General features: G+C 46.5%; 2 long non-coding RNA genes across 2 annotated transcripts; both read right to left on the bottom strand.

Annotated features, from left to right (window-relative positions):
* Window positions 1-76: 76 nt before the first annotated feature.
* Window positions 77-11,794, bottom strand: LOC135811584 (uncharacterized). The gene is made up of 11 exons (XR_010552662.1): window positions 11,331-11,794; window positions 10,579-10,636; window positions 10,214-10,270; window positions 9,850-9,907; window positions 4,066-4,123; window positions 3,720-3,777; window positions 3,355-3,412; window positions 2,748-3,046; window positions 1,919-2,488; window positions 1,129-1,197; window positions 77-627 (listed from the first exon to the last, which is right to left on the bottom strand). It is a non-coding gene; the product is annotated as an uncharacterized LOC135811584 (long non-coding RNA).
* A 9,395-nt stretch (window positions 11,795-21,189) lies between these two features.
* LOC135812511 (uncharacterized) lies at window positions 21,190-22,903 on the bottom strand. The gene is made up of 5 exons (XR_010552837.1): window positions 22,684-22,903; window positions 22,316-22,401; window positions 22,037-22,098; window positions 21,870-21,949; window positions 21,190-21,535 (listed from the first exon to the last, which is right to left on the bottom strand). It is a non-coding gene; the product is annotated as an uncharacterized LOC135812511 (long non-coding RNA).
* Window positions 22,904-24,329: the final 1,426 nt, after the last annotated feature.

Raw genomic sequence — 24,329 nt, 5'->3', positions numbered from 1 at the left:
GTTGCCAGGTGTATAAATTGTCCGGGTTTCATCTTTCATCTCATGGTGGTCGGGGTTTGGGATGGCTTTCTAGAATTCTCTCTGCTGACTTCTATCTTTGTTGACTTCTGTTTTTTCTTGCGGGCTACATCTTCATTCCATCTTGATCCATTTTGCTTCCTTCATTTCCTTGCTTCCTGTTCCTTTGTAATCTAGTTCCTGTTGCAAGCCACTAATGGCTGCTCCACCTGAAGACAAAGACACAGAGAAAAGGCCGACACCGAAATATTCCAGGGAATTCCCCGTTAAGGATGGTACAGGATGCAGACATCACTAATCACCACACAACACTGGATTCCAGTATAGCAATTTTCTGACGAGCGGAACACGAAAATTGCAATTCCAATTCCAATTCTGGAATACCATTGTATAGGCTATAAAAGTAATCGTTGAGGGAGGGAATGGTGGTCGGGGTTTGGGATGGCTTTCTAGAATTCTCTCTGCTGACTTCTATCTTTGTTGACTTCTGTTTTTTCTTGCGGGCTTCATCTTCATTCCATCTTGATTCATTTTGCTTCCTTCATTTCCTTGCTTCCTGTTCCTTTGTAATCTAGTTCCTGTTGCAAGCCACACTAATGGCTGCTCCACCTGAAGACAAAGACACAGAGAAAAGGCCGACACCGAAATATTCCAGGGAATTCCCCGTTAAGGATGGTAAAGGATGCAGACATCACTAATCACCACACAACACTGGATTCCAGTATAGCAATTTTCTGACGAGCGGAACACGAAAATTGCAATTCCAATTCCAATTCTGGAATACCATTGTATTTTAACTTATAGCCGTTGGTATGGTGATGGGTGATGTCTGCATCTTGTATACTCCTTGTAATACTGAAACAAATTATAACGCACAACTGCATCAGGGAGCATCATCCGGACATCAATATCTCCTTCGAATGACCATTGAAGGCATTATTAGCACCTTCACAGCGGAACGGCTAATCATGCTGTGTCTGTCCAAAGTTGGTACACACAAGGATTTTTGCACATCAATGCGGGCACTCACATTGCAGCTGGGCCAAGTTGTACAGGGGTGCATTGAAATGACAGCTGGGCACAAATGGTCGAAAATTGACAATTACTCACCTTTCTGCTGTTATGTAGCTCTGATACTTACGGTGACCATCCTGATCTTGCTGAATAGCTGAGCAAGGGCTAGTGAACAAACAAAAAGAGCCATATTTCTGCTGAAAGGTGAAAATAACCTTTCTCCAAGTTTGGGGCTTTTTGTCCACGGTGCTTCACTATGCGAATAGACCATTCACACCAGTGCCAAATTTTCTTGGTCACTATATGCTGGTGCAAACAGCCAAACTGCAAACTAAAAATCAAATCAAGGCACATGCAGCTGGGCCAAGATGCACAGAGTGCATTGAAAGGACAGCCTGGCACAAATAGCCCAAAATTGACAATTACTCGCCTTTCTGCCCGTTGGATGGCCACAATTTGACAGTGACCATCCTGATCTTGTTGAAAAGCGGGGCAAAGGGAAGGCACAACAATTCTTTACACAACAAACGAACTAATGGTGGTGGTGGTGGTGAGAAGAGAGCTCTGTGCCAGAACTTTGCAGCTAAGAGAGCGTGTGTGGGCAGGCGTGTGTTTACCGCCATATTGCCAGGTGTGTCTTTACCACCATGTTTATCAACCATATCTCCAAGTTTGGTGCTTTTTACCCATGATTCTTCACTTTGCGACTAAACTATTCACAGCAGTGCCAACATGTTTGGGTCACTGAATGTGGGTGGCGGCGGCCTACAAACAAACCTAAAATGAAATCATTGCGACCACTCACATTACAGCTGGGTCATGTTATAAAGAGGTACATTGAAATTGAAAGGTGGGCACAGAAGGTCAAAAATTGACATTTTCTTACCTTTCTGCCCGTTCGAAGCTCAGAAACTGACAATCACCATCCTCATCTCGTTGTATATATGTACATGGGGAAGTGCGCAAGAAAAAGAGACACATTTCTCTAAAGAACTAGCCTAGGGCTGCTGAAAGCTCAAAAACAACCTATCTCCAAGTTTGAAGTTGAAGACACCACTGCAGCTGTACTTATGGTTGATAAATATGGTGGTAAAGACACACCTGGCAATATGGCGGTAAACACACGCCTGCCCACACACGCTCTCTCAGCTGCAAAGTTCTGGCACAGAGCTCTCCTTCTCACCACCACCACCACCATTAGTTCGCGCCTGGCGCCTAGTCGATGCATGGTTGGCGGTGTCCGACATAGCAGGCTGGTACATCAAGTAGCGCATGGCACATAGAAGATGACGCAGCAACGACATAGCTCGATTGCGACGTACGTTTCGTCCCCGCTGGACTCATCAGGCAATCTTCTTCTTGGATGTCTTCATACGGAGCTTGACTCGGGAGACTGAAGTTGAAGACACCAATGCAGCTGTACTTATGGTTGATAAAAAATGTGGTAAAGACACACCTGGCAATATGGCGGTAAACACACGCCTGCCCACGCACGCTCTCTTAGCTGCAAAGTTCTGGCACAGAGCTCTCCTTCTCACCACCACCATAAGTTCGCGCCTGGGGCATAGTCGCCAACTATGCATTGACTAGGCGCCAGGCGCGAACTAATGGTGGTGGTGGTGAGAAGAGAGCTTTGTGCCAGAACTTTGCAGCTAAGAGAGCATCTGTGGGCAGGCGTGTGTTTACCGCCATATTGCCAGGTGTGTATTTACCACCATATTTATCAACCATATCTCCAAGTTTGGTGCTTTTACCCATGATCCTTCACTTTGCGACTAAACTATTCACCGCAGTGCCAAAATGTTTGGGTCACTGAATGTGGGTGCCGGCGGCCTACAAGCAAACCTAAAATGAAAATTGCGACCACTCACATTACAGCTGGGTCATGTTATAGACAGGTACATTGAAATTGAAAGGTGGGCACAGAAGGTCAAAACTTGACATTTTCTTACGTGTCTGAAAGTTCTAAGCTCAGCAAACGACACGACCATCCTCATCTCCTTGTATATCGTATCTGTACATGGGGAAGTGCACCAAGAAAAAGACACATTTCTCTAAAGAACAAGGCCCAGGGTTGCTGCAAGCTCAATAACCATGTATATGCAAATTTGGTGCTTTTTACCAGTGAATCTTCACTTTGCGACTAAACTACTCACAGCACGGCCAAATTGTCTGGGTCACTGAATGTGGGTGCCAGCGGCCTACAAGCAAACCAACAATCAAATCATTGCGACCACTCGCATTACAGCTGGGTCATGTTATAGAGAGGTACATTGAAATTGAAAGGTGGGCACAAATGGTCAAAATCTGACACTTTCTCACCTTTCTGCCCGTTCCGAGCTCAGAAACTGACAATGACCATCCTCATCTCGGTGTATAGCTGGACATAGGCAAGTGCACCAAGAAAAAGAGCCACATTTCTCTAAAGAACTCGCCCAAGGCTGCTGAACGCTGAAATGATCTATCTCCAAGTTTAGGGCTTTTTACCCGTGAATCTTCACTTTGCGACTTAACTATTTACAGCAGTGCCAATTTTTCTGGGTCACTGAATGTGGGTGCCAGCGCCCTACAAACAAACTTAAAATCAAATCAATGCGACCACTGACATTATAGCTGGGTCATGTTATAGAGAGGTACATTGAAATTGAAAGGTCAGCACAAATGGTCAAAATCTGACACTTTCTCACCTTTCTGCCGGTTGGCAGATCAGAAACTGACAATTACCATCCTCGTCTAGTTGTATAGCTGGACAAAAGCAAGTGCAGCAAGAATAAGAGCCACATTTCTCTAAAGAACTCGCCCAGGCCTGCCGAAAGTCAAAATCTGCTGTTACCCGTGAATCTTAACTTTGCAACTAAACTATTCACGGCAGTGCTAAATTTTCTGGGTCACTGAATGTGGGTGCCAGCGTTCTGCAAGGAAACCAAAAATCAAATCAATTCAACCACTAACATTACAGCTGGGTCATGTTATAGAGAGGTGCATTAAAGTTGAAAGGTGGGCACAAATGGTCAAAATCTGACAATTTCTCACCTTTCTGCCCGTTAAAAGCTCAGAAACTGACAACCACCAACATCATCTCGTTGTATAGCTGGACATAGGCAAGTGCAGCAAAAAAGAGTCACATTTCTCTAAAGAACTCGCCTAGGGCTGCTGAAAGCTGAAAAATATCCTTTGTCCAAGTTTGGGGCTTTTTACCCGTGAATCTACACTTTGCGACTAAGCTATTCACAACAGTGTCAAATTTTCTGGGTCACTGAATGTGGGTGCCAGCGCCCTACAAACAAACTTAAAATCAAATCAATGCGACCACTGACATTATAGCTGGGTCATGTTATAGAGAGGTACATTGAAATTGAATGGTGGGCACAAATGGTCGAAACCTGACATTTTCTCACCTTTCTGCCCCATCGCAGCTCAGAAATTGCCAATGAACATCCTCATCTGAGGCATCGGCAGCAAGAACCGGGGTCCTGGCGATTTTTCAAAATGCCAATATTTGCGAAAAACCAAACCGATGTCGTTTTTTAGTCACCGCGATCAAAGCGGAAAGACTTCTTGCGATATCGCTTTGAAAGTGCTTTCCTCTTGGTGGCTTCGCTATAATTTGTTGTCATTGCAGTTGTAGTTTATCCGCCAAGCACTTGGGACGTCCAGGTAGGCGTTTTCAGCCACCATGGAAGCGTTTTGCGCTCTGGGTAGCGTCTGCTGATCATGCGCTGAAAAGAGAGCGGAACAAATAATTTCTTGGCGGAACGATCCCGTCACGAATTCTTGATGGAGCACGAGCGACTAGAATATTTGGCAGCTGGATCTCCAGAGATACTCCGCTGCCTGTGATAGTCCCCCGCAAGACGAATCAGGTGAAAGTGAAGAGGTTTCGCTCAGATGACAAGCCATCAGCGGAGGCAGCGCAGACGACGAGTTTGAGAGCTCCGTGACACGAAGTGGCGACGCGGACAGCAGCGCTGAGAGTGACGAGCGAGATTCAGTACTCCGTGGCGACTTTTAGCAGCTGAATAAGTTGGTGAGATACGGAGACAGCCCTGAATGAACTAAACCTTACTTGATACAAGATATTTTGTGAATAAAATTGTTGCAAGTATACATGCACATGCACGCTTGCGGTGCGCATGAAATTTGTCACAGTATTATACATGTATCTACGAGCTGCTGTGCGTTGGAGAGCAAGACATGCTTGGTGGATGTATCTGGCTTGGTCCAGCATGCATATCTAGTTTTGTACTAAGTTTCAGCTTCTTCCCAGCCATGTGAAACATCAGTTGCTTGGCTTCTTTCTGTCTGACAAGTCTGCATACATTACCAGACCTGCACATGACAGGGATTGAGTTTTCAAGTAACATTGCAGCAAGTGCAGGCAACAATTTTTGGATTGGATTGGATTTTTATTTATAGTGGTGACTATAACAGACAATTGCTTAATAACAATAGACCCACTCGAGGGAAAGATGCAAAAAGATATGAATAATTAATATAATAGACTACCGGTATTGGATAGATGATCATGTTCGCATTTTGCATAGCTGAAAGTCATAATTACTAGCGTGAAAAAGCAAGGCATTGGGGTAACAGTTTCTTAAAACGGGCGGAGTTATCCACACAGCGAGCTAGAGGGTGCAAATCATTCCACAGCTTAGCACATTGGAAGGAAGCGCCATGACGGGCAAAGGCAGTTCTGAGCATGGGCAACTTAAGAGTGCGTGATACAAGGCTGCGCGTTGCAAGACCATTATTTAAACGCTCGAACATTTGACTTAATGTGACACTACAGCGGCCTTCCAAACAGCGCCACGTCAGATACAGTAATTTCTTGCAATACATGGTTGCCAAACGATCTAGACCAAGTCTCGCAAATAAAGGGCTTGATGGGCTACAAAAACCAGTATCGTACACTGAACGCAAAGCTCGCTTTAGCATTCGTTCAAGCCTACCTAACTGGGTTAAGGAAAGGCCAGCAGAAAAACAATTTGATGCATATAGAAAATCTGGCAACACTAGGCACTTTACGAAGGTTTCTCGGCAAGTCAGCGGAATATTGTGTCGATTTCGGAACAGAATACCAATTTTACTGGCTAGTTTGGAGACCATAGAATCAACTTGAGTGCTCCAAGAAAGATCCTGGTCCAAATGTATTCCAAGGTACTTTGCACATGTCACTTGCTTGAGCTGCACTCCATGGCAGTAGACTGCAAATTGGTGGTCAGTAATATGTGGCGTAGACAGGAAGAGCACTTGTGTCTTCCGAGCATTTAGAATTAAATTGCGGTTTGACAGCCAGGTACTAATGGCTGAGACAGCTGCAGACAGGGAGTTGCTAAGCGCATTCTTCTGCGTACCGCAAACATACAATAGAATATCGTCAGCAAATTGAATAACTTTCACACAAAACTCGGAGACAATGGACTGGATCGAACGAACATAGAGTACAAAAAGCAGCGGACCAAGAACAGAGCCCTGGGGAACGCCACACATGCAGGGGAAAGGAGGGCTATAGTTCTCAGCAATGTGCACTATTTGGCGACGATTGGACAAATAGTCGGCAAACCAAACTAATGCTGAACCAGATATGCCAAGCTCAAACAAATCATTAATGAGCACTTGGTGCCCGACCTTGTCAAATGCTTTTGACATATCCACGAGCACAGCACCAGTAATTTGTCCGGCATCGCGAGCGCGAACAAACGTGTCCGTGACGAAAACTAGAGCGTCTTCCGTTGAATGTTGACGTCTAAAGCCAAACTGACAGGGAGGGTACAAATTCTCCTTGTCCAGAAATGAGGATAGTTGTCTATGGACAATTCGTTCTAACAGCTTCGACACAATTGGCAGGAGAGACACAGGGCGATAATTTCCCGGATCTTGAGGATTTCCAGCCTTGAATACCGGCGTGACATGTGCCAACTTCATGCCGTCCGGCACAGAACCAACAGCAAGAGATGCATTAAATATCAATGTTAAGGAGGGAGCTAGCAAATCAGCGCAGGACTTCAGAAGAAATGCGGGTATTCCATCACTGCCTGTCGCTTTGCTGGTGTCCAAGGAACCCAACAGTTTACGCACACAACCTATTGACACCGAACTGAAGGATGTAAAACCCTTAGGTCCCACTGGGCCCTGTGGAAGACACAGTTCAGGTGCTCGTTGTTGATCACTGACAACATCAGCAAATACACACCCAATGTTGCTTGCAGAGCATTGTGGAACGGATTGAACACGTTGTCTTCCGGATAACTCGTTCAAAACCTTCCACGTTTTCCTGGGATTACCTTGAACACTGGTGAACTTAGACTGAAAAAAATTCGTCTTCAATTCACGGTTCATACGAGTCACGATACGCCTGGCTTCTTTAAACGCATCGTAATCAGTCTGGCACTTAGATTGCAGCCATTTCCGATGAGCGTGGTTACGTCGTCGTATCAACAGGAACAAATGTTCATTGACCCATGGTGAATGCTGTCTTGGTCGGGAAGACGCGTGGCGCAATGGAGCATGTGCATCAAGAATGGGCACAACCTTAGTCAGCCACTGTTGCCACATGTCATCGCAGGACCCACGAAGTTCACAGAGGTTGGCGCAAGATATATCCATACGAAGTGATGCCAAGTCCATTCTCTTGAAGTTTCGATAAAGTCGCTGAGAAGGCAATGCTGTCGGCACTGGTTTAACACAAATCTTGGTTGCAATAGCACAGTGGTCGCTGAACGGAACTGGACACACATCAGGCGGGGATATGATTTGAGCTGTACTATAGACATGATCTAATAGAGTGCAGCTCCCTTGCAGCGTTATGCGTGTTGGAGATTTTACAAGTTGATGCAGGCCTAAGGTGGTTGTGATGTCATGCAAGGAAGCATGCTGGGATGTGGGAGATTGACTGACCAGATCAACATTAAAGTCACCACAAAGCAGAATATTCTTGGCTTCTCCCGATGCCTTGTGTAACATGGCCTCGAAAGTCTGCCAGTAAGCTAGTGACTGACTCGGTGGGCGGTAAATACACCCGACAAGAAGAGGTTGTGGGTGAGCTTTGATCTCTACCCAAATGCATTCAACGCCATCGGCTGTTAAGTCGGGACGTAGGTGACTAAACAGTGAGTTATTAACATACAAACATACACCACCTCCGGGTTTGTCGCGCCTGTCAAGCCGAAATAAAGTATAGTTTGCGATTGACATCTCCATCGACGGAACGGAGTTGTTAAGCCACGTTTCACATACAGCAGCAATGTCAGTTTTTGTGTCCGATATCAATTGGGACAAGTCAGTAAGTTTATTACGTAGACTGCAAATATTCAGGGACAGTGTCCGTATACATCCAGGGTAGAACGGGGTTGCGCCTGGGTTCATTTTACTACTACTAGCCATGGTTAATCTTCAGTACTTTGTTCCTTCGTCGGCATGGACGCCTCGTCATGGAAGCGCCACTTTCTGACTGTGTGGCCGATGGTGGCAGGCCAAAACGCAGGCGTGAGTACGGTGTTGATGACATCAGCCGGAATGGTAACTTTTGCGTATGCTGTGCCGAAATAACGATTTGTGGCAATTGAACAGCGGATGATGTCAATGTTACGACCTGCACAAAACAATGTTACTATAATATCAACTAGAGTACGCTGTGCTTCCCTGAAGACCTATAAATATTCTAAATTGTTCTCAGTCACTCCATTAGAGCTAGCTGTAACTGCGTTCCATTTTGCCTTTTTGCTGACCATTTTTGTTGACCGTCACCCATCATTTCGGGCGTTCTTTTTACCATCTTGGAAGGTGCCCAGAGCTCCAAAATTTGGCCCATAGATCACTCATTTAGTGGACAGTTCAAAGCCATCAAAAAACTCATTTTCGCCAAATATCACCTAACCCTGTTTTTTGCTGCCCATGCCTCATCTGGTTCTATAGCTGGAAATATGCAAGTGCAGCAAGACATAGTCACATTCCTCTAAACAACTCGCCCATGGCTGCTCAATGCTGAAAAATTGTCTATCTCCAAGTTTGGGGCTTTCTACCCGTGAATCTTCACTTTGCGACCACAGTCAACTTCTCTAGTAACGACTGCGGATATAACGACAATTCGCGAATAACGACAGCATTTCCATGGCCAGAGCAAAGTCCCTTTCAACTATAATACATATGATGAGACTTCCCGTATAACGATACTTCGCGAATAAGGACACTTTTTTGATGCCCCGCCGAATGTCGTTATATGCAAAGTTGACTGTAAACTATTCAAAACAGTGCCAAATTTTCTGGGTCACTGAATGTGGGTGCCAGCGCCCTACAATAATAATAATAATAATTCGCGGGATTCGCGTTGGCATCGCTTGAATGTTCAGAAACACACAAACTAGCCTTCGCTTCCGCAGGCCACCACTATGCCTATGCCTTGCACACCTGAGTGGCGAATGCAGACCTCACAAGTGAGTCAGGGGAGAGTAGGTGAGTCTCTCAACCAATCGGGCGTGTAACGGCCCATAACCCTGTAAACTGCATCCTTGTTACCCTCACTCCGAGCTGTGAGTACCCAGTTGACCGTGGGTGTCGGCGCAGTTCACCACGCATATTAAAGAGTCTTTACTCACGTAAAGGGTCTTTACACGCTCCCTGCTACCAGCGCGGGTCTCGAACTCGGGACCTCATGATTCGCAGGCAGGCCTGCAAACCAATCGGCCATATGCGTTGGTCAAGCAAACCAAAAATCAAATCAATGCGACCACTGACATTACAGCTGGGTCATGTTATAGAGAGGTACATTGAAATTGAAAAGTGGGCACAAATGGTCAAAATCTGACATTTTCTCACCTTTCTGCCCGTTCGCAGCTCAGAAAATGACATTGACCGTACTTATCTTGTTGTGTAGCTGGACATAGACAAGTGCACCAAGAAAAAGAGCCACATTTCTCTAAAGAACTCGCCCAGGGCTGCCGAAAGCTGAAAAATAACCAATGACACAGTTTGGGGCTTTTTACTTTATCTTCACTTTGCGACTAAACTATTCACAGCATTGCCAAATTTTCTGGGTCACTGAATGTGGATGCGAGCGCCCTACAAGCAAACCAAAAATCAAATCAATGCCACCACTGAAATTACAGCTGGGTCATGTTATAGAGAGGTACATTGAAATCCAAAGGTCAGCACAAGTGGTCAAAATCAGACATTTTCTCACCTTTCTGCCTGTCGCAGCTCAGAAAATGACAATGACCATACTCATCTCCTTCTGTAGCTGGACACAGACAAGTGCACCAAGAAAAAGGGCCGCATTTCTCTAAAGAACTCGCCCAGGGCTGCTGAAAGTTGAAAAATAACCAATCACACAGTTTGGGGCTTTTTACCCGTGACTCTTCACTTTCCGACTAAACTATTCACAGCATTGCCAACTTTTGTGGGTCACTGAATGTGGGTGCCAGCGCCCTACAAGCAAACCAAAAATCAAATCAATGGGACCACTGACATTACAGCTGGGTCATGTTAGAGAGAGGTACATTGAAAAAAAAGGTGAGCACAAATGGTCAAAATCCGACGTTTTCTCACCTTTCTGCCCGTTCGCAGCTCAGAAAATTACAATGACCATCCTCATCTCGTTGTTTAGCTGGACATAGACAAGTGCACCAAGAAAAAGAGCCACATTTCTCTAAAGAACTTGCCCAGGGCTGTTGAAAGCTGAAAAATAACCAATCACACAGTTTGGGGCTTTTTACCCGTGAATCTTCACTTTGCGACTTAACTATTCACAGCAGTGCCAAATTATGTAGGTCACTCTATGTGGGTGTCAGCGCCCTACATTATTATTATTATTATTATTATTATTATTATTATTATTATTATTATTATTATTATTATTATACGCATTCCCGCGTTGAAGTGTAGCAGCAGTATGCTGCGTCCACAGCTTCGCTTATGCAGAATGGCTTGGGTGAGAGGAGAGGGGAGAGAAAACAACAAGGCAACCAACATCTATGAAATAGGTCACAATAACATTAACATGAAGAGAACCAACCTACATTGTACATATGCATGATTGCACAAGAATGGAGACGACAAATGGCTATAATCATTGTGCCACAAAACCGGTACACAGGAGATCTGTCGGCAATGTAACGAAACATAAAACTCATTTACTTAATACAGGTTCCACTAAATTATCGCAAGTGTAGAGAACGAGTCCAATACAAATGAAAACCATGAACAGACTGTTCCGGAGTTATTTTGGGAACAAATAATTGTACTACATGTACTTGCTGACACTGACGCTGACGGAACACGAATTTGAGTTGAATACTCACGAAGTCTTGTACATGTACATGTACATGTACATCATTATGCGCCGGTGTTGTGAAGTAAACAAGTACGTCAGTCACCAATCCAGCTTCAGCTCCGCGCTCGCTTCAGCAGAATGTTGCCCGCGTTTGCTTTGCCTCCACACGGATAGACGACCAGCGCAGAGTCCCGCAGCTCCGTGGCCGTAAGGTCTTGATACTCGCCGTTAGTGCCGTCAAATCTCAGTCCACCTCTCACAGCAAGCCGCTCTATGAAAATCTTTCTCTCTCCATTGCATATTGGAGTGCTCCCCAGTTGCGCGAGGAGACTTGAGAAATTCCTCCGGTGCAGTTAGCGAGGAAGAAGAGCGGAGTTACCCAACTCAACCGTAGCGCCCTACAAGCAAACCAAAAATCAAATCAATGCCACCACTGACATTACAGCTGGGTCACTGAATGTGGGTGCCAGCGCCCTACAAACAAACCAAAAAACAAATCAATGCGACCTATGCATCCAGAAAGAATCTGTCACAACACTCGCACTCGCGCCGTTTAGTTTTGTGTTTATGTAGATAATCAAGCGAGGTACAGAGGGCTTGATCATGGCTGATCAAAGCCCAAGGCCAGGCAAGGGTCCAGCCCGAGGGCCGTAGGCCCAAGGGCTGGGCCCGAGGGCTTTGATCAGTCATCAAGCCCGATTGTACCTCGCTTGAATACTAGTATGCTTCAGACGATCCCGCACATTTTTTTTTGATTTTGAATCAAACTCGCTTCATTCTTTGGGTGATCTCGAGTGTGGACAATGTTGGCCTTTCGTTTGGGATTTCAGAGCAGTCTAAAGTGCATGTCGTTTTCGTCCCGTTCGTATGTTTCACACAGAGATTACAGCAAAGGGAAAGTAATGTCAGTGGACGAAAAACCTGTTTCGTGAGAATTTTCTCAGGACTACGTGTCAAGAGCCAGACGTGGCTGAAGAGTCACGGAAGTATTTTCACTTCGACCATACACGCCTTGCTCACGCTGCATACTGCATACATAATCCTACACAGTTGCAAGGGCATGACGCTCTGATCAGGCCCGAGGTCTGTGAGTGATCTTGCCCGAGGTCGCGACGCCCAAGGGGCGTAGCCCCGAGGGCGTCGCGACCGCGGGCAAGATCACTCACATGACAGAGGGCCTGATCAGATCGTCATGCCCGATGCAACTGTGTAGGATTGCGGTTCAGACAAGGCCCACATATATGGAGATGTTCAAAGAGAAAAAAAGCCTTGGCAATGGCAAAATGCCGCAATGTCACATTGTGTGCAATGTCCATCACAAACAGATTTGTTTGGTCAGGACTTTCCACTCTTGAGATGAAAGTATTCAAGTACAGTGAAGGCAGTAGTAACGTTAGTAGTACCAGTAATATGATTGGTTGAATAAACCCGTTCTCCGAGTAAGATTGATGATTGTCAGAGTAAGGTTCGAATGCTAGTGCTGAGAAGCTACACTTGTTGAGGTCTGCTTCCCTTACGTGCGTTTCGCCGAGCAACATACCCAGCTGCAAGGTTGGATGGCGTTTCTGGCCTCCCTACAGACGTTCAAGATGTTCAAGACAGTAGTGAGTAATTTTGGAGAAGCGAGACAAATTTTGAAGAACTCGTCGGAGATGTTGACCAAGGCAAGGACTTCGAAAAATGGTAAGTACGCATGTGCGGCGCGGTGCTGTATGACTGCTGTTCTTGCCCGGATATTTTTTTTTAAACACAATAACTTTATCAACGCTGTTGACTCATGCATACACACATACACACACACACACACACAAGATAACAATGATACTCAGTACCTAGACTGCAGGAGTTGCAAAGAAAGTTAAATCAATGCAGCCTCCGCGTTTGCGAGGACAGCAGACTGATCATTGACGCGGCGCATCCGCCGGGCACCACGAAGGCAGGCAACACTGGCACGCAGGAGACCAAAACCAAGACGACAACGCAGCAACGCCATCACCATTGCGTATGGCTCTCCGGATTTCTCAGCAGACAGAGCAGCAATTCGCTTGAGAAGAGCGGAAGCAGCTCGACCGGCTCCACCTGTGGCTGAGAATACGACAGGTACGAAGGAGGCTCGCTCAACTTCTTGCACCCTCTGACCATACCTGCGACGCTTCTCTCGCTCATGGCTCTGGTAGCGAGCAGCGAGAGAAGAGGAACGGTTTGAAGGAGCGAAAGGGTTAAACACCCGTACATCAAGATAAACGCGTTCAAACCGTCCTCCCCACACGCCACTCGCCGCCACATCCAGACGGGCTTGATCCTCGGTGGACGCCGTCCGGTAGCGGAAAAGCTCGCCGGTGAGGGGTTGGAGATGAGGCTCTACTTCTACGCTGTGTGCCACCTTCTTCAGTTGGCCAGCGATGATGTCCCGTACCTCATTGTGGCGAAGCGTCGGGAAACCACCAGTGGGGCAAGAGAGAGCATGCTCAACAGAGAAGGTGGCACCACAGACACAAGTAGAAGGGAGCCGTGCAGGGTGCCAGCCATACCGCAATGCCAGACCATCGCGAAATTCACATTTTGACAAGCTGAACCCATGCCGACTGAGGGGGCGACACGTGAGCCAGCTGGACGCACCCGCCTCACTGCCAAGGTTGATGGAGTGCTGTCTTGCCCGGATATGCGGGCAAGAACAGCAGTTGTACCGTATCGCGTACAGAATAAGCGGGCAAGATCTACTGATCTTGCCCGCTTATTCTGGCCGCTCATTGGCTGTGGCCTGGCAACAAGCACGTGCCATGTCACTCACAGACCTCGGGCCTGATCAGAGCGTCATGCCCTCGCAACTGTGTAGGATTATGTATTTCTGCAGTGCTGCAGCTAGATTTCCAACTCCACAAGTAGTTGAGAGCCACCGCATCCCCGACCACCACCCCTATCGGTTTCTTGTTCTTATAGCCAGATCACCTTGAAAAGACTGCGATTGGGCATGATCAGGGCTTTGATGGTTTTGTCGTGCAGTTGCCAATGGCAGCGGGCTTTGATGGTTTTCTCGTACAGGTTGTCAATGACAGCGGGCTTTGATGGAATATCAAAGCCCGCTCTCCGAGGCTGCTGATTGGTCGTAACCTAGCAAAGGGCACGTGGGTCGTTTGAATCACTGTTCTCGGATGGTGAGCCAAGGAAAAATTGTAACATGGAAAGCATGTGGGCACAATGATATGCTTGACATCACATTCTTCATAGATGTATAATCCAGAATAGCTGTTCAGACATGGCACGTGCTTGTTGCCAGGCCACAGCCAATGAGCGGCCAGAATAAGCGGGCAAGATCAGTAGATCTTGCCCGCCTATTCTGTACGCGATACGGTACAACTGCTGTTCTTGCCCGCATATCCGGGCAAGAACAGCAGTCATACAGCACCGCGCCGCACATGCGTACTTACCATTTTTCGAAGTCCTTGCCTTGGTCAACATCTCCGACGAGTTCTTCAAAATTTGTCTCGCTTCTCCAAAATTACTCACTACTGTCTTGAACGTCTTGAACGTCTGTAGGGAGGCCAGAAACGCCATCCAACCTTGCAGCTGGGCATGTTGCTCGGCGAAACGCACGTAAGGGAAGCAGACCTCAACAAAAGTGTAGCTTCTCAGCACTAGCATTCGAACCTTACTCTGACAATCATCAATCTTACTCAGAGAACGGGTTTATTCAACCAATCATATTACTGGTAATACTAACGTTACTACTGCCTTCACTGTACTTGAATACTTTCATCTCAAGAGTGGAAAGTCCTGACCAAACAAATCTGTTTGTGATGGACATTGCACACAATGTGACATTGCGGCATTTTGCCATTGCCAAGGCTTTTTTCTCTTTGAACATCTCCATATATGTGGGCCTTGTCTGAACCGCAATCCTACACAGTTGCATCGGGCATGACGCTCTGATCAGGCCCTCGGTCATGTGAGTGATCTTGCCCGCGGTCGCGACGCCCTCGGGGCTACGCCCCTTGGGCGTCGCGACCTCGGGCAAGATCACTCACAGACCTCGGGCCTGATCAGAGCGTCATGCCCACGCAACTGTGTACAAAAAAAGGATAATAGGCGATTCACACGACAGGCAAATCCACGTTTACAGGAAAGTCACCATTGAGATATTCCTGCGGGTGACCAAAATTTGCCCGCGGGAATCAAAAGTGTCCATGGCCTTTTTGCCCGCGGATGCACTCATCTGCGGGCACTTTTACAGTTATGAGGCTGTGAGGTCGTACTATGGTACGGTAGTCTTGAACCCTGGTTGTTTGGCCTTTGTTTTTGGGTACTCATTCCAAATCACCACAGTAACGCCGTATACTCACCGGATACTCGCGGGAGCTCTGGCCGCCACCCGCGGCCGTGTGAACTGCAGCCTCACGTTTCACTTCCTGCGGGCACTTGACAAACGTGGATTTGCCTGTCGTGTGAATCGCTAATAGGGGATTCACACACACGGGTAAAACCACGGTTATGGGAAAGTTGTTATGGAAACTATGGTACTGGGGGAAAGGAAGAATCTGTCGGGAAAAAATTGGCAAAGCCGTGGCCGTGGGCCTCAGGGCGTTTGTCAAGGGAAAAAGTCCACGGCTATTCGACGCACATGCGTAGATCTTGTCTTTGGCGAGAACTCTGAACCCTAGTTGTACGAGTGCATCGCAACCCGCATTTTCAGGCAGTGCGCTCGCACCCATTGCAGACAATGGACCCACGCATTGCGCATTGCGAATGCGAAACATAGTACTAAATGTACTACAAAAATGCAGTACAGACTACGTTTTGTACTCCCCCGCCACAAATTCATGGTCAGACATGAGGCCAAGGGAAAAGTGACCACGCGTGTGAACGGCCCCACTCAGTTGCCCGACGGTCTGAACTTTTACCTTGTCCCGTGACCTCAGGTTTTCCCGTGTGTGTGAATCCCCTATAAGGCCTCGGTCACACTACGGCAAAAATGCTGCGTCAGCGTCAGAATCATGAGCTTTTCCATGGCAACTGACGCAACGCGGGAAGTTTGAGCGTCAGACGCTGCTGCGTCTGACGTGGGGAAATCGGCTGCGTTGCCGCTGATGGGAGTGACGCTTGGCGGAAAAACAGTGTCTTTCAAGTAAAATTAGTTTCAAGACACTTTGCTTGAGTTGAGCAGTTATTCGACATTCGTCTGTTCAAGGTTTGTTTTGTTCCCTCTTTTTGTTCGAGATGAGTCCTTGGACCTACGAGGCCGAGGCTGCTCTGCTCCGAACCTGGCGGAAGAGCGAGGCGTTTTCTGAGAAGAAAATGATGTCGAGAAAGGACCAGTTGTTTGAGTGGGTCATCGGCCAACTGGAGCCTGTTGACTTGTGAGTGCTGTGTTGTCGTCAAGAGCCCCAAAAAGGGCAACCAGTATGAGGAAGTCAGGAGAAACACAGCTGCGATGCGGACTTTTCTTGCCTGATCAATGACACTACAACTGAAAATGGCTTCAAATTCGGAAAGAAACAACAACGATCGTGCACGCGTGGACCTAGTACCTTTCGTCTTCTTGTAATCAAAAATCAATGAAAAATTCGAAAACTTTGTCCGACAATTTTTTTGTACTTGCAAGTATAATAAGCAAAAGGCCGGTTTCCGTGGGAATCCGTGTCGTCATTGAGTTTTCCTGGTGGTTTTGTGACGTAGACAAACGCGTCAAGCCGCGGCAGTCATATGTGTGACCCCACGTCTCCGTCAAGTGCTGCGGCTTGACGCTGCGTCCAGCTTCAAACTGCCGTAGTGTGACCGAGGCCTTAATAGGCCATTCACACGACGGGCAAACTTACTTTTATCGTACCGTTTCCTAGGATATTTACTCGGATACGATAAACTTGGACACACGCGAGCAAGAGATTTTTTATCTTGGCCGAGGCCCTTTTGCTCGCGATTATCTTTGCACGCCAGGAAAAGTGTCGGTTGTTGAAAGTGCGTACTGCAAATGCAGTGCTTGAACAAAGGAAAATTCAAAATTTAACATTTCCCGGCATTTTCGGGGGGTCACTATGGATACATTGACGGTTGCAAAGTTTGCCCAGCACCGTGTGAACTGGATCACGGTTTGCCCGTGTTATCTTGGTCACACGCGTGCAAATGTTTGCACGTCGTGTGAATGGCCTATAATAGAGAGGTTTCGACCCGCGTGATTTGTGCTCTTACGTGAACGTCAATTTTTTGCGTCGACGCGAGCTCAGAAAGAGCTTTCGTTTCACGTTGTTTGTGAAGCACGTCGTTTCGCTGACGACAGGAGCGAAAACTGGGAGCGAAAACTTCAAAAAGTGAAAAAAGTGATTTTTGGTGAGGCCAAAGTCGCACAAATATTATTTATAGCTAGTTTAGGCAAAATCGACAAAATCGAGTCAATAATCCCAACCTGATAGCAAGGCTAAATTTGAAAAACTCGCGTTCACGTCGAACGTGAGTTGACCTCAGCTCACGTCATGAACGGGAGTTTCGACGCCAAAATTTGCCACACCGACGTGAAATTTCACGGTGTAGTGCAGAACAACGTGAAGCGAAACCTCTCTATTAGGCCATTCACACGACGTGCAAACCAGGGAGTAGTATATTGTACTACTCCCTGGTGCAAACATTTGCACGCGTGTGACCAAGATAACACGGGCAAACCGTGATCCAGTTCACACGGTGCTGGGCAAACTTTGCAACCGTCAATGTATCCTTAGTGACTCCCCGAAAATGCCGGGAAATGTTAAATTTTGAATTTTCCTTTGTTCAAGCACTGCATTTGCAGTACGCACTTTCAACAACCGACACTTTTCCTGGCGTGCAAAGATAATCGCGAGCAAAAGGGCCTCGGCCAAGATAAAAAATCTGTTGCTCGCGTGTGTCCAAGTTTATCGTATCCGAGTAAAATTAATATCCTTGGAAACGGTACGATAAAAGTAAGTTTGCCCGTCGTGTGAATGGCCTATACTTTTTGGCCATTCACACGACGTGTAAATATTTGCACATGTGTGACCAAGATAACACTGGCAAACCGTGATCCAGTTCACACGGTGCTGCATCAGCGCTGGGCAAACTTTGCAACCGTCAATGTATCCATAGTGACCTCCTGAAAATGCCGGGAAATGTTCAATTTTGAATTTTCCCTTGTTCAAGCACTGTATTTGCAGTACGCACTTTCAACAACCGACACTTTTCCTGGCGTGCAAAGATAATCGCGAGCAAAAGGGCCTCGGCCAAGATAAAAAATCAGTTGCACGCGTGTGTCCAAGTTTATCGTATCCGAGTAAATATCCTTGGAAACAGTACGATAAAAGTAAAAGTAAGTTTGCCCGTCGTGTGAATGGCCTATTATAGGCGATTCACACGACAGGCAAATCCACGTTTACAGGAAAGTCACCATGGAGATATTCCTGCGGGTGACCAAAATTTGCCCGCGGGAATCAAAAGTGTCCATGGCCTTTTTGCCCGCGGATGCACTCATCTGCGGGCACTTTTACAGTTATGAGGCTGTGAGGTCGTACTATGTCTATGGTACGGTAGTCTTGAACCCTGGTTGTTTGACCTTTGTTTTTGGGTACTCATTCCAAATCACCACAGTAACGCCGTATACTCACCGGATACTCACAGCGGGAGCTCTGGCCGCCACCCGCGGCCGTGTGAGAGACTGAACTGCGGCCTAGCGCCTCACGTTTCACTTCCTGCGGGCACTTGACAAACGTGGATTTGCCTGTCGTGTGAATCGCCTACTATAACCACCACTGCGAGCTGCGTGGTCTGAGCATACTCTGGCGAGATTCGTACAGATTGAGAAACTCCATAGAAGGGCTTTGCGCAGTCGTTTGGATGCTGCCACTCCTGTTGTGCTGGCAGTCAACGACTGCCAGTTGCGTGACTGAGACTCTTGCGGAGTAGCCGTGTCTAGCCACACTTTTTATTATCCGATGATCTTGTTTTGTTTTGCTATGACTCCGTGATTTTCTGTTGGTTACTGCGAGTCTTTCGGAAAGTTTAAAAAAAAAAAAAAATAGAAGGGCTTTGAGTGGCAAACGTACATGTTCCGTAAAATCCCGCCAGAGCGCCCTGGCCCCTACCTCCTCGACGCTTCAGGTGGGCAGGGGAGGATGGGCAGGGGAGGATGGGCGAGTCCGACTTAGGCCTTGACGGATTATGCTAGCATAATTTTTCGCATAATTCCTACCAAAATCGAATAATCGCATAATTCGAGGCAAATTGCATACAAATTGCATAAATAATGGAATAATCCGCCTGTTTGCATCAAATTCCATAGAGTTGTACATGTTCTACAAGTACAAGTTCAAGTAGATGCACCAGGAAGTCATACATGTAGGTTTACGACTCCCTTGATAACATGTCCAGTCCACTACAATCAGTGACGGTCGTAGCTACAATTGTAGGTCGGACGGTGCATAGACCCCGTTGAACTTTTGCTACTACAGTACAACGCCATATACAAAAAAAATCCCTGTTATTTTGCACAGAACCATCATTATACATGTACATTAGCAGCATATGTGAGCATAATGCGGCATAATTTGATAGCTTTTAGCATAAAAATAGCATAATTCTGCAATTTTTTCAGCAATGCGAAAAGCATAATTTCACGAAAATATTAGCATAATCCGTCAAGGCCTAGTCCGACTTGCCGCATTCAGTGCTACATGAAAAAGTACTCACCCTACGAAAACTGTTCGTGCATCTCGTACACCGACCAAGTTTTTGTTTTACCAGGCGTGGTCCCCTGATCATACATCATGTAGGTGCCAAAAACATTTTGCGTTTTTCATTCGTTTGAAAGGTCAAGAGCCACGATCCGAGTCGTATAGACCCGTCAAAACTCAGGGTTTGTGCGATCCCTGGTCAATTATTATTATTATTATTATTATTAAATTTTTGATAGGGCAATCCCCACAGGCCCAAGGCCTTCAAGCAGGGTATCCTAAATGTGCCAATACAAGGTTACGGAAGCGAGAAACAGATGTGCATAGGCGAATGTCAGCAGGAGAGAGTTCCAACGATCTGAGCCTAGAAAAATTAAAATAAATTTCACGGTTCGCGTGAGACTCGGCTGGAAGCCGAGTTTTCCGCATCCGCCGTGGGAACGCCACCACCCTCTAGGATCAAAGGCGCAGATGCAGCGCCTAAACGGTGGGAGGTGAGTAGATCAGACCAGGGAGCCCTACACGTATGTGTAGGGCTCCCTGGATCAGACCCACCACCAAGTGGTCAAAGACCGAAATCCCATTAGCTGCATCCATGTTACCCTCGTGCCAGGCCACGAGTTCCCAATTAACTGTGGGTCGCAGCACGGCTGGAAAAATTCCTTCCGCTTCCAAGCAGGACTTGAACCTGGTACCCTCTGTTTCTCAATCATGGTCTTAGACCATCCCACTATGCCTGCCTGCCTAGAAAACTAAGAGAAAAAAGACCACACCGATTTGAAGCAGGGGGAATAGAAGAGTAAGGCTGTGTTTACATCAGGGAGTAGTACAATACCGGGAGGTGACACGGCCACACATTCAGGCGGGCGAGCTTTGCCTCAGGTCACTTTTCTGTGGAGCGCTGTGTCCCGGGAAACGTCACGAAATATCGTACTTCGCGCGCTGTGTCCCGGGAAACGTCACGAAATATCGTACTTCGCGTACCATTTATCGTAGCATTTCGTAGCATTTTTCAAAAAAATTCATAGAACGACTTGAAGAGAGTGGCAGAATGCTGTCAAGAAGTTTTCGAGCAGTACTTTTTGAAGTTTGTTTTGACGATGTAGGGAACGAATCCATCAGTCTTTGCTGAGTGATGAGGATGAATCCTACGAAGGATATCAAGTAGCAGCTGGCCTTCGCACGGGTACCTTCAGTGTGTCCAGTATTTACGTGGGCGGCTTGTAAGAGTGAAATTTTCTTCCTAATTTAATTTGTATTACATTTAGTTATTCACGTCGTTTCTAGGGGAATAGATAATGTTGACTCAAGTTTTAGTCACAATGAACAACATGTTTCAGGTATGGCTGACCCGTCTCAAGATAGTAAGGCTATTCCGAATCCAGATGCTATAGTCGTCAGAGAGAAACACAAAATATACTGCAGGGGCAGCTATTCGCAAATGTCACTATGACGCAAGTCTGTGTCAAGGGTGTGAACGTAATAGTATCGTTCTTCTCTGCTGTTGAGAAATCATTTCCAGCTTGCGGCTGTCCATGTTCTTCATGTGACGATGGACAAGAGGCTGTATGAATCAGAACAAACATAAAACCACACAGGCTTCATCGATATGTCTGTGTTGTGCTTTTGTTTTGCTGCAGGTTTTATCAAACAAGTCAGATGCGATCTGCGGATAAGATATTTCATTTACGTACACTGTGCAGATTTATAAGCCTAGTTGGTGTGCATGAAGAGCATTGAAATTGTTCTGGTGTGTGCGTGTTTGGCCGTTGCTTTTTTGGGCGTACTTTTATGTAATTGGATCTGTTTTTCCTCCATCAGCTTATTGTCATATAAGCATATAAAGCATGGGCTTACTTGGCTATTATTGAATGACTGTACTCTGCTGTCTGACTTACGGGTAGCACTTGTTGGTGAAGAGATTGTCATACACGATGCGCTGTTATTCGCAGCAGGCAGTGACTTCTGATGACGTGTTCTGTGCAGTAGATGGCATACCAAAAAGAGATAAGCCATGTTATATCCGACGTCCACCTTACACATATGGTAGAACTGTGCAACTAACCTTGTCAGATGAGAGTATTTTATCATCGTCTATACAAGGATGATCTTCGTCAATGGGGTGCGCTGTAGAACACGCATGAAAACAAATACAACCCCAAAACGTAGTTTCAGTATTGCTTCAGTGTCATATTTATAATCAACAATGTTGTATTGCAGAATTATACCCTTCTCATGATTGCTATTGCTCAACACGCTAGGACTGCATAAGTACACACCAACATCCCCAAAACAAAATGCATTGAAACCACTTGAAACCACTCCTGCTATATAATTTGTTTACTTTTTGGGTGAGGAGCAATTGGCGTTGGGCAGGCAGACTTCGCAGCCGCACCCAAGTCGTCGCTCTTCCTCTTCTGTCCACGGGTTCTGGGGGTTAAAAAAGCAACAAAGCAAGCAGGCCTGGCCTCATTCAGTGCTGAAAACAAGTGATCTTGAACATTATGTTCAAGTCTATACAAATTAATAAGTTTCAAAATTTTCAGAATGAGTTTTACAAAGAGTTACATAAGCTAACACGTTGAGATGAAGTAGAATGGTAGACAAATAGGTATACTTTCGAAATATCCCAACTTGGTGAGGTGTCCAAATGAGAAATTCAGGTTCGTGTTACACCATGTCAAGATGAGAAAATTCCATCACGTTACTTACCTAGGATAGCGTCCTCCATATTCGTCACTTCCATCCATTTTGGGAAGTCGAGACTTGGCAGCAGTGTGGACGATGTACCAGAGTAGCTCCCAAAAAAGGCTCGAGCTGAAAAGAACAAGTGGCAGCTTGTCACGAAGGGATACGTCTGGTCTTCTCGTCACTATTTGAAGGTTTCTCAGCGCTGTCAAAAGAGCAAAAATTTGAATTTTCGCGCGGTTTGTATTTTTTTGGTGAGGCAAAGCTCGTAATCCCGGATGTGTGGCCGTGTCACCTCCCGGTATTGTACTACTCCCTGGTTTACATGAAGCGTTTCAACCCGGGTTGAGTTCGACCCGGGTCAGATTTCAACCCGCCATGTGCACAAAATGAATGGCGCGTTTACATGACGCATTGCGCTTGACCCGGGTTGAAATTTCGCCCCGGGTTGATTTCAACCCTCCCCCCCCCCCAAGCAAGGGGAGGGTTGAAATCAACCCGGTCAAGAAAATCGTACAAACGTACTTATGTGCGTATCTCGCGCCTGGTTTGAACAGCACTGCACTGTGACTGCAGCATGCAGATGCAAATTTCGCGCGAACGGATTCACGTGACCATACAGGACTGTAGAAGTGGATTTTTGGCGGCAAATCTGATATTCGCACATTATCACATATCAGGTGACCGTTTCCTAGGAATGGGCCAATCACTGCCCTTCCTAGGCGGGTGATATAGGCCGATATCACCCCTGCTGCTCCATATCACACCCGGCTGCGTACCTAGTACAGTACCATTGGTACTCACATACTCGAATGCGTACTGTAGCTGAAACTGCATACCGGTAATTAGGATTTCACTGCCGTCGCCAGCCCCCCCCCCCCCCCCAGCCCTCCTTCGGCCAGCTGGCTTGGGATTGTGGGAGGGGGTCTATGTGGAGGGGCTAGTGATAATAATGAATTCCTTACATATGCAATTCCATCTATAGTACGCATCCAAGTTGACCTACCATGAAGAATGACAAGGCGAGGGTAAGCACAAACAGAAACTTACCATTCTTCTTCTAAAGCTTGTCCTTATCGTGTCCTCGTGAGAAAAATGGCTAGCTTTGATTTGGGCGTTTGTGAAGGTGACTTGGAAGATCAAGAGCTTTTAGAGGCTGCTGCAAATTATTTCAATTTTTTATCACCCAGCGAACTAGCCGAAGTGTCTGATTTTTCTTTATCATCAACCGCAACTGCAACTTTGTCGAATGGCGAAGTACTGGAGAAGACCACCACGGAAAAACGTGTAACATCCGAGCCAAGTATTGTAGAAGAAACGTCTCAACGATTTGTGCAAGTGTCGGAGGATGAGATCGACAGAATCCGAGAAAGCCGTGTTTCAACCAACACGAAGCGAGCCACCAACGTGTCTCGGATGTTTGGTGTACAGTCTATAAGAAAAAATGTGATCTGAAAACCATCTCAGCTACCAACCTTTCCTCAATCCTAAAGCATGCGTATGTGGAAATTAGGCAGATCAACAAGCTTTCGTACTCCAAGAACAGTTTGCTGCAATTCCGCAGTGCTATTCACCGCCAGCCTACAAGACCTCAAGCGTAACATTATGGTAATAATAACTTTATTAGGATGACTCAAAGGCAAATCGCCTATCGAGGGGTTCACCGCGTT

Source organism: Sycon ciliatum, chromosome 3 (assembly GCF_964019385.1).
Source record: "Sycon ciliatum chromosome 3, ocSycCili1.1, whole genome shotgun sequence".
NCBI classification, from domain to species: Eukaryota; Metazoa; Porifera; class Calcarea; order Leucosolenida; family Sycettidae; genus Sycon; species Sycon ciliatum.
Note: the sequence above shows the minus strand (reverse complement) of the source record. Positions and strands in the feature narration are given on the sequence as shown.